This window comes from Xiphophorus hellerii, chromosome 15, assembly GCF_003331165.1.
Source record: "Xiphophorus hellerii strain 12219 chromosome 15, Xiphophorus_hellerii-4.1, whole genome shotgun sequence".
In the NCBI taxonomy this organism is placed as follows: domain Eukaryota; kingdom Metazoa; phylum Chordata; class Actinopteri; order Cyprinodontiformes; family Poeciliidae; genus Xiphophorus; species Xiphophorus hellerii.
Window position 1 is genome coordinate 16,658,709 of NC_045686.1, and position 9,685 is coordinate 16,668,393.

General features: G+C 34.6%; 1 non-coding gene across 1 annotated transcript; it reads left to right on the plus strand.

Moving 5' to 3' along the window:
- The first annotated feature begins 4,336 nt into the window (after nt 1-4,336).
- On the plus strand, nt 4,337-4,419 carry trnal-cag (transfer RNA leucine (anticodon CAG)). The gene has a single exon. It is a non-coding gene; the product is annotated as a tRNA-Leu (tRNA).
- Nucleotides 4,420-9,685: the final 5,266 nt, after the last annotated feature.

Sequence of the window (9,685 nt, forward strand, 5' to 3'; positions counted from 1 at the left end):
AGAGATAGCACATCCTTATGTGTTCCACGTGTGATCTCGGAGTGTGGGAATATTTGGAAGAGACATTCCGATACATGTTTTAATATGATTACCAGCACATTTTATGAAGCAAAGCGTTCTTTATAGAACAGTCTGACTAAGAGTAAAATTGTAAAGGACAGTTAAATTATTCGTATTTGGGTCATACTTTTAGAAGTTGTGAATTAATTACGTGTTCAGTTATGAAAATACAAGTACGTGGCTAAACATTAAAGGAATTTGTAAAATTTTGTTTATAATCTTAAGTCAGATTTTCAAGGTCAGCCTCCCATCTTTTGCACTGCAATGTGGCCACATAAGTCACACCGGCTCAGGGCTCGCAGGCGGAGTTTACGCAGCACGCATCCTGAAAAGCAGACGGTGTAATGATTTAGATGAGTGATGGTATAAGTTCAGCAGTGTGAGAGAGAGCCCCTTTTAACAGCTACTGTAGAGGATAGACAAAGCAAAGCAGTAGGCCACCTGATGACAGCTCGAGACATTGTGCCTCTAGTGTTTCAGCAAATATGATTCATAAAATAACTAGTGCCCTTGCAGTCGAGCCAAATATGCTTAGATTGGCCGAGTACCTTCACTCATTACTGCAAGCACATGATTAAATAATTTTTATGTTCATTTTTTTAAAGGTGAAAGTATTTTTGTTTCAGATTCCGATTTGGAAAATATTATATAACAGTATGAAAATAGAATGAGGATATTAGTCAGAGCCACTGAAATGCAGAAATATGTCTCCTGTGACTTTTGCACTATTGCATAAATAAATTGCAATAACTCATTTAGAACTGAGTGGGAAATTATTTTACATAATATATAATATAATCTTTTGAGTATGCATTGAATTATAGCTAACCTATAACCTCTCTGTTACTTGTACTTGTACTTTAATTTTTTTGTTTGTTTGTTTCTTAGTCCTATGAACAGCTTAATTACTGTCAGATTGATAAGATATGGTAAAATGTACAATAAAACAAAACATTTTAATGAATCATAATTGCATATTCCCATGTTTAGCTTTATTTAGAAAAATGGTCCCTCCCTTTTGTCATTTTTGTTTATTTTGTGTTGCACCTAGTTTTAAACTGTGATATCCATTGTGTCAGTAAAAAGTTAACCATAATTAAAGACTGATTAATTTATCTTACAAAAATATAACTATTGTTAATAAATGTATGGCAAAGAAAAGTGAGTATTTTGCTCTGAGATTATGCACAGAATTGCAAGAAAACTATCTTCTTATATTCCTCTAAACAAATGTTTTTGTTTTAATCTAACAGTTTTAGCATTTTATGTAAATACTTACTAAATTAAGTAGATCATAAAATAATTTATCACATCATTCATATGACCATATCATTGGATCAATGATCAGACATACAGTATATGACATACTGTATATCAGACATATACTTGCTATTTCTATCAAGTGTGTGAAACCTAAAATGTGTATTTATTAGGATTTCATTTATTTCACAAATTATTTCAAACATCTATGCAGAAGGTCAAATATAGTACTGAAATTCAGAATTTGGATGCATGGCACCTGAAATATAATATCCTAATAAGTAATGTATCTAAATTGTCTTTTGCAATTGCAATACTGTAAACACTGATATTGCAATAATAACTGCAATTCACTAAATGGTACAAATTCAAACATGAATAAGTAATGCTCTCAAAAATAATTATCTTTAAAATTTGATTATTACTTTTCTTATTCCTTAGAAAAAGGCCACTAAACTTACAGTAATTTAATAACATGCATTCTGTCTTGGAAACATGTCTTAGACCGCTCTGAATGGGAGAAAGAGGTATATATTGTTTGATCAACCAGTCGGGATCGAAGGCCTGATGTTTGTCAATCCAAAATTATTTCATACGCGTGTTTACAGTTTTTCATCCTTATAAAATCCACCTAATTTCAGAAATGTGGAATAGGTGTCTGTAAACCCTTTCAAAATGTCATCCTCCTTACCTGCATATGTTCTTAAAACAAGGTTCAAAGAGGCATCTGCAGTTCTACCAATTTAATTCAATGTCACTCAAAATTGTTCCTCCTCCTATTTACAAATATTTATTTAAATATTTTTAAATTTCCATAATGTCTTCATAATTACTCAGAGAACATTTTTCAGGAATTAAAAACTTGTCATGGGTGTAAACGGTTTAGGTTGAGCTTTATACATATTCATGGATATTTGAAAAAAGGAACCGTTATAACCCTAAAAGCATTTTAAAAGGATCCCTGGAATTTAATTCTACCTTACTCATGGTATAAGAATATCTGTGTAAGATGACTGCTGAGTGATGCAAGTTCCTCCAGACATGAACAACAACCTACATTTACTGCTGGTTAATCACAGATAAAGTACGTCAGTTATGACACACAGCATTTCCCGTGCCTTGATCTGAGCTGTTTACGCTCAGGGGTTCTCCATAAGACTCCTTCTGGGTGACCTTGGCAACAGTCAACCCTGGCATCATTTCCATTTCCTGCCACCCATTTCTCCAATCTTACGTTTTAGCTCTAATATTTGGGATGTTGTGAATGTCTGAGTGTGGAGGAATCCCTTCCTGCTGGATGTTCGGCCCTGTTTCCTTAAAGACTCGACATCAAAAACGAGACGCATGGAAATGACTCACATGGCAGTCCCAAGAGTTCAGATTCTTCAGCTAAAGTACCATGTTGACAGGTTCAAAACAGGATATGGGCTAGATAGGTCTATGTTTATTACAGATGGCAGGGTACTTAAAGAGCAGTGATAGCTGAAAGCTTAGATAAGCCAAAGTCACGTATCCCTCAGGGGCTTTTGAAGCCTGGAATTACAAGTCACAGTTCAGATGTAAATTACAGTTTGATCATTTTTCACCAGGCTATTGAACCGATGTACGCTTAAATAACTGAATTTTTCAGCGTAACAACTGATATAATTGTTGTACCCAGAAAAATAGCTAATCAAAGAGATTGCTAAATTTTGCTCTACAAAATCTCATTGCATAATTCAGTGATACAGAATTGTCTTTGTGATTCTACAGTGCCTTTCAAGACTTTGAAAAAACACAATTTTTGCATGTGTTTTATTTAGATTTTTCAACAACAGCACAACATGAAGTACCACATAAATGTGGAAATGGAGAGTTACATTTTCCAAAAGGTTCATAATAAAGAAAATATACAATATGTGGCCTTCTCATTTGATCAGTTCCCTTCAGAAGTCACCGAACTGCTCAAAAAAGATCCCACTAGTAATTAAAAAAATGCTATTTTCAATTATACTCAGTCTGAACTCACCATTCCCACAATGAAACATAGTGGCAGAAGCATCATGCTGGGGGGTTGGTCTTCTTCACTTAGGACAGGAAAGACACTATCCCTTTCTCAGAGAGAGCTCAAACTACTTTGGAAAGATAGATGGGTTGAAAATTTATCTCCAAATATGTTTAAATGTGACTCTAAGTATTTTTACATTTTTAATATTTGTCTTTAAAATTATTTTTGAAAACGCAACTAGCCTTTTAATGTTATCAATACCTACCTTCTCACCAAAAGGTTACGGTAACTGGAACTGAAATTAAAGTAGAATAACATTAACACACTTTGAAGAGAAATATTTGAAACAATACGAATGTAAACTGCAAGTATAAGAAATTGGTCAGATGTGCTTATTTCTAGTGTAGACACTTATTAGCTCCTCTCTCTTGACAAGAAATTCTTGTAATGGTACTTGTGCTTCAAGTTAGAAACTGATTCATTATAACAAGTACAATATTGTTTCTAAAACACACACTGAATTAAAGCTGAGTTGCTGTTGTCAAAAAAGAAGGTATGCGACTTAATAATTATCATAAGTTGCTAAATATATTTAACAAGCCTTCTGTGTTCTTCTCATTTTAATAGTATGCCATAAACTCTTTTCTCACTTCACGTGTCCAGCACCTAGTGGACATCAAAGGTATAGCATCCAGGATAAGGAAATGACAAGACTACTCTGCTGCAACTAACAATTTTCCTTCACATATTTCCGAGGAATCTTATTTGTGGATTCTTTTGCGAGACACAAATTTCGTCAAATTAGATATTGTCCAAGTTTTCAAACCTAGTAGCCTATCGACTTGTTTAGTTTTTTTATTTCTTATTTTAGCTTTAGATACAGATCCTTGCAGGTGCTACAATTATTGCTGGAGTAATTTATGCCATGAAGACGAATGCTTTCGCATACAGCCAAACAAAAAATGAAAAAAGGTCACAGCGACCACTTTATATACTTGATTATCCCTTGTCAATATTGTTGGGCAGCTTGTCAGGATGGCCGAGCGGTCTAAGGCGCTGCGTTCAGGTCGCAGTCTCCCCTGGAGGCGTGGGTTCGAATCCCACTTCTGACAACACAGTTCTTTTCTTAATCAATGGTTTTTGATCACTTTGTACATGTAGCTGCTTCATATATACACAGAAAATAAATTTATTTCATTGTCTCATAATACACTTAAGGATGTTTGACCTGTTTTTTCAGCTATTTGAGGGCAGCTATAGCTCAAGTAACATTAACCACATTTACTGCATTTTCAGTAGAAATTCAAAATTGTATTTAGTGTTCAATTTGGATTAAAAATTCTTAATGTGGTTTATTTTTAATTGCAATCATCTGAGTCATTTTCAGTTTCATAAATTAAATATTTTTGGGTACAACCGGATATTTGCTGTAGAACCTTTCAGTGGTAATTTTGCAGATTTTAGATGAACTATTTTAGATTATACTGGGTGTAACAGAAAATGCAATGTGAACAATATCAAATATTGTGCATTAAATATGCTGAAATATGGTCATGGAACACAAACAAAGGGGATTAATAAATCCAACATGGACTGAGGCTCAACAGTGACTGGAAGGTAAAAAGGTGAGCTGAGCTAAAGCCTGTCTGGCCACACTGTCATAGATTGGATTGGTGTAGCTTTGTCACTGTAATTATTAAACCCTTCAAAACAAATGAAATTGCCTTGGGATGCACTTTCATTTGATTACACATTCTTGGTCAAATTCAGAAGATGACATCTCTGTTATGATGTTTAATTTAATCTAATTGCATAATATTACAATATCGGACTGATGATGCAAGAGTGGTGTGTTTGCCTTGCTGGGACTCCGACTTAATGTACAAGGAGTCTTGCTGCACAGCGGGCTGCTCCTTAATTAGCCCTGATATTTAAACTAGAACCAGGAGGAGGGATTGCTAAGCTGGGGAGTCACTGCCCACGTGTGAACTCCAGGGCTGATAAGCTTTGTGGCGTCCTGCTGTGACTGTGATCTGAAATGCTTCCGCACATCGGAGGGCAGACAACTGTCAGCACGAAAGATTACTCAGCATATTGAAGTTCATCTTATAGGCTAATAGAAATCATTTTATTTAGTCTTTAATGGACTCAGACACTTTTTTTTCGACAAGTGTCAGAACAGTAGATATTTTTTCTATAAAGGCCTGACATCCAGTAAAAGTACAAGTCATGTTTGTCATAGTTAAGAATCTTAATTTGTTACATTCTGAGTTAACAGAAACTCATCAGTCATCTTATTGTAAAGAGTGACGGTGCCTTCCTCACAGCTAACACCATATCCTGCATTTCCTCTTGACTCAAAGGGACTAAAACTTGATGACTCAGCAGAGGGGGCCACTTTGTTTTTCCCAGGAAAACAAAGTGAATTAGAATTAACTCTGGGTGCACTAGTCAGAATTAACTGAGTTAAATCCCCCACCATTAACCATTAATCTCCTTGGAAAACAACACAGATTGTACAGTATATACATTGGGTGGAGAATGGAGGCTTGTGTGATGAATCATTTCTCACAAGTGACATCATAAGGAGCTGTTGACTGTAAGCAAGAGAAATATGTGACGTATTCTGAAGCATTTCCTTTCTTCTTGAAATGACTAACCAAAACTAAGTGTTTCCACTTTTAATATGACACATTGTGCTACTGAAAAACAATAACATCTGTTAGGAGAAAACATAACATTAAAAGTGATACTTCACTGAAGCGTCTTTTAATTTAAGAATTTAATCTTCTTGAGTTCACAAATGCAGTCAATTTCAGATAAGCCAATTATTGATATCGTTCATGTTGGTCTGGGAATGTGACAATATACTGCTGTCCCCATGTGTCCGGACAAAGGATATCCCAAAACTCTGTGAACAAATGTGTTATGGTTTGATGAATCCAAAGTTGATTTATGAGACAAAAAAAAAAAATAGGCTTGACACAAAAATCACCAAAAGAACACCATACCCACAATGACGTAGCATCATGACAGCATTATGCTCTGGGCTTACTTTATGATGGAACTAGAGTGGATAAAATCATGAATAGTCCCCTAACCAAAATAATGCTGATTATAAAAACTTTTACTTTTCAGAATCACTGTCAGTCCAAATATGCATCCAGATCAGTAAGAGAAAGGCTTCTGCAGAAGAACATTTCAGAATAGCCAAATATCAGAAATTAATCAAACAAAATATCTGTGAGGTCACATGAAAAGAGTTATGGGGAAGATATTGTCAAAATCTTATAGATTTTGGGGGACATTTTGCAAGACTGGACCAATATTATCAAGTCAATATGTGTCATGGTGATAGACTCCTAAAGGTAAATTACAGAAACTGAACCAATAGGTGTTTCGGCAAAGTTTTAGTTTGTATGTGCACCGCTCACAACCAGCTTGATGCAGCCTATTGTTTTTTATATTTTTTTTCCTCTTCTTATAGATTTGTTTGTTAAGTTTTGACAGGTATATACACGAGTTGTGAAATAATTTATCATAGTTTCATACATGCCCCCAAAGCCCTGTTGTCATTTAAACAGGGCTATGTTGACATATTATATCCATGGATGTCAAGGGGAGACAGCTGAAATTCTTTCATTTAAAAAGCACAAGAAGGGAGCATCAAGAGAAACGAATCATTTGTCTTATTTTGCCTCTGATTTTTCCAATGAAGTAAGATTTCACCTAACCATATAGCGCTGCACGAGAAGGAATAAAAATACCACATCAATATCAGTGGATAGCAATAGGCAATTTAAACAATGTGACGTGATCATAATTTTTTAAACAGCATATCAACAATTGCTCACTCTGTAAAGTAATAACCATTGTAGTTATATCATTCAATTTATTTAGTCATTCTGAAGTCTTGTTTATGTTTAGTGCACTGACAAATTACCCAAAAATAATAAACTGCTTCTTTGCTTCACTGAAGACCTCAAATGATTTTCCATATAAATGTATGAAAAAGCCTTAAAAACTGCTCTCTTTTCCCTGTAACGTCTTTTGCTTCTTGGTGGTATAGCCAATAAGAGCAGAACTGATATTTGAATACAATAATAGAATATAAAAGTTTATAATGAATGTTACTACACCCTAAGTGAAAATCATTTCAATATGACATAGACAGGGATTGTGAAAAAAGACATTTAGAGCATCCGGTATGCTGTTTTAAACGCATGTCAAAGCAGAAAACATTCATCGTTGTTTTAAAAAAAAACAACATAGATATTTGCTTAGTCATTATGTGTTAGTGAGCATCCATCTTGATCCCTAAGCAAATGTTTAACTGGCTTTATGCAATGGTAAGGTCCAAGTCATGTGTCCAAAGCCTCAGCAGATTTCAGTTCAATCTCAGAGTGATTAGCAAGGCTTTTCAGTCTATCCTTAGTGTCCCTTGCATCTGATTAGCAGGCAGGCCAACGTCTGCAGGAAAGCTTTTGGACTGGTTTGCAGATCAAATGCTTGCAACACTCCTGGTGTTTCTTTAGGAACTTCCATCACACTTTCTACAGCTTTGGGACTATATTTCATTTTTGCCTTGTATAATTTACTGGATTATGGCTGTATGCAATGTAAGTATTCTTCTTATTAATATTCACCTTATTTTAGCTGAACTGCTCCATTGCTTTGATATTGCTATCAGTTTTTTTTTCTTTGCAGGATGGTCGTTTAATTTTGCTGGTTAGAAATTTTTCCAGACCTTTTGACCAACACAAGACCTAAGATATATAACCCATTAATCAAGGGGCCCAAAGCCTTGTATATTATTAAGTAAAGACAAAGGAAACTTTTACATTATTAATTCAGCGAATAGAAGAAGGCACTTTATTAGTTTTGCAACAGATAATTTACAAAAAAAATTTACTCTGCTCTTTTGTTTCTACCACCATTCAGAAATATGTAGATTTGTTCACATTTGAGGATTTGACTCCCATTAAATTCACAGACCAGGACAGTATTACCAAGGAATATTAATATTTATGTGGTAAAGATAATCCACTACTGTAGGTAATGATGTGGCATTGAAACATATGACAAAGAATATCCTGTGGACAAAAACAGGGCACATTTTATTTTTGATTTCTAAAATTCTGAATTAACAGAATAACAAGCCTTTTGTTCTAGATATATTTTAAATAAAATGCACGAGTTGCTTATAAATGTAAAAAATTCAAATAAAATGTTGAATGCATGATCTAAAGGCATTGTAGTAAATGACTTTTCCTGGCCACGTTTTTCCACAATGATTTTTTACTATAATAAAGCGTTGCTAATAGAAAAAAAAAGAGGTTGACAGACACAGCAGTTCTTTATGAATGTCAGTCAAGCTTAGCCTATTTTACCACTTCCAAAATTTCTTGATTTCCATTTTATTGTTGACAAGAAGGCATTTCATTTCTTCAGAATTGTCCTCAACCCTCTAAGTACTGCCACAATAGGAATATATTGTGCTTAGTGATATTTTGACTATGGTTAGTAATCCCTGGATTTTTGTTGCAGGAGAATCTGGCAAACAGTCTATTTTTGTCAGAGAAGGAGACAATCACCAAGGTAATGTCCACTTTCACTGCTTGTACAGACGTAAGCGTGTTATTTAAAGTCATTCAGAGGATTTATTTGTGGCTTTATAGCCATTATCCGTGCCTTCATTTACCGTTTGATCTCCGCACCAGTCAGTACAATCCCTATGTAAGAACCATGTCCTTTGCATCCTGCTTAAAATGGGAAAGATAATTGTAGATTACGACTATTTTTATCTGTCAGCGCTGCAAGCCAAGCCATTAAGGAGTCTGCTGTGCTTGAAAATTAACCAAAGTAGTCTGTGGAGTTTAATTTATGATGTCATTATTATCATAGTGTACTGGTCTGGTAAATTTCTACTTTTCTGGTTGTCCACCCTCTATTTGGGAAGATTCTTAGTAGAGCAGTTGGCGATTTTTAACAAGAGCACCCAAAATGCTGCAAGTTTTCCCTCTCAATAGTCTTTGAAAACTTACAATTGTATTAAACTGATCGCACCAACAGTCCAGAAATTATTTTCCTGCGAGAACATTTCCGTACAGACCAGATATTTGGAGAAAAGAAGATAAATAACAAGAAAAGTTGTGGCAGACTGTTGTTAAACTTATGAGATTGGTCATGGTACAATTTAAATAAGGAGGCTGTGTTAGTTTTTTTTATATATATAAGTTAGACATAAAATGAGAAAATCATTTACAAATTTACATATTTGGACATACTCGATTGCACTTTCTGGGTGCTTAATTTCCAGGAAGATTGTTATATTCAAAATTAATTTTCAACACATCTACATCTGCATCTACACCGTTG